The following is a 1,977-nucleotide window of genomic DNA, read 5'->3' as shown; positions in this document are numbered from 1 at the left end:
CAGGTCATTTTGTCAAGTGATTCTGTTACAAGATCTTGATGATACCTCTGGATTCAAACCATCATGCTTGAGCAGTTGCTGCCTAACAGGAATTTACTTCTATTAAATTGACTCAGAAAAGTTCTGCCTTCTTTACAAGATTTGGAAACGAAATACTAAATTTAGAACTGACTGGTATTATATATCTTTGCTTTAAAATGACACCTGGATAAAAAAAATACCTGGTGTGATCTTCAACGACTTTATCACTGACAATTTTGAAGATTACAAAAGATGCAAAAGCTCATGAAAGTTTAAATGATTATTGGTAAAAACCCCATTTTCCAAATTAGGGAATTAGTTATAAAACTTCAAGACCTAAAATTATGGTATGCATATGCTTCCAATGAAACAGTAAAATTCAAAAGGCAGAAAATAGTTTGTACATTTACTGTCTTTGTTTCCTAAATTAGAGACTTAGAATGAAGTGTTGCAGATACATCTAAGGTGGCCCCTGTTATCCTTGGCTCCTGGTGCTCATGCTTGTTTCTAAGCAATACAATGTGACAAAAGTGATGGGATATTACTCCCATCATCAAATTAACCTGATATGAGACTCTCCTTGTTGGCTTGAAAGAGTGAGCCCTCATTTTGGTAAAGTCCCATAGCAAGGAACAACAGGTAACCTGTAGGAGTTGAAGGTTGCTTCCAGCTGATAGCCGTCATGAACGAGGTGCCCTCAGTCCTAAAACTACAAGAAAATAAGTGTTGCTGGCAGCCTGAGTGAACTTAGGAGTGAGTTTTTCCCCAATAAAGTATTCAGAAGATGAGAACACTGCTTAGTATCTCGATTGCAGTCTTCTGAAGATTTATGCAGAAGATATAGCTAAGCCATGCCAGATTCCTGACCCATGGAAATTTTAAGGTAATAATCATGTGCTGTTTTAAGCTGCTAAATTTGTGGTAATTTGTTACAAAGTAATAGGTAACTGATAGAGATAGTAACAATAAAATTATGAGGCTTTGCACTTCTGCATGTTAGACAGCTCCAAGTAGAGCACTCTATGTGGGACAAGTGAGGGGGCTGAAGAAGACCCAGGATAGCAGAATATGCTAGGATATGAAGTTTTTTCAAGCAGAAATTCAGATATCAGAGCAATGTAATAGAAGTGCAAGAAGATTCCTTGGTTAATTTGGAGTACTGCACAAGGTGATAATTTTTTTGTTAGAGGCATGATACCGTGTTGTAATCTGTACATGTCAACTTGTCCTCTAGTTATAAGGGGAGAGAACAAATAGCACTTCATAGCTTAGAGCAAGGGTTGGTAAACTATGCCTTTCAGGTTAAATCTGGCCTCCTATCTATTTTTTAAAATATAGTTTGATTAGAGAACAGCCATGCTCATTTGTTTACATATGAGCTGTAATGACGGAATTGAGTAGTTGTGGCAGAGTCTGTACGGTGTGCAAAGCCTCAAACATCTACTCTCTGGCTTCCTACTGGACAAATTTGCTGACCTCTTGGTTAGAACATGAGATAAATTAGAATTTTCCTATATATGTATACATCCATGGGCAAACAGTTAATCTAAAAAGAATGACATAATGCCATTTGCAGCAACATGGATGGAACTAGAGAATCTCATACTGAGTGAAATGAGCCAGAAACACAAAGACAAATACCATATGATATCACTTATAACTGGAATCTAATATCCAGCACAAATGAACATCTCCTCAGAAAAGAAAATCATGGACTTGGAGAAGAGACTTGTGGCTGCCTGATGGGAGGGGGAGGGAGTGGGAGGGATCAGGAGCTTGGGCTTATCAGATACAACTTAGAATAGATTTACAAGGAGATCCTGCTGAATAGCATTGAGAACTTTGTCTAGATACTCATGTTGCAACAGAACAAAGGTGGTGGGGGAAAAATGTAATTGTAATGTATACATGTAAGGATAACCTGACCCCCTTGCTGTACAGTGGGAAAATAAAGAA

This window comes from Phacochoerus africanus, chromosome 4, assembly GCF_016906955.1.
Source record: "Phacochoerus africanus isolate WHEZ1 chromosome 4, ROS_Pafr_v1, whole genome shotgun sequence".
NCBI lineage: Eukaryota > Metazoa > Chordata > Mammalia > Artiodactyla > Suidae > Phacochoerus > Phacochoerus africanus.
The sequence above is the reverse complement of the archived record's forward strand: the minus strand, read 5'-3'. Positions refer to the sequence as shown.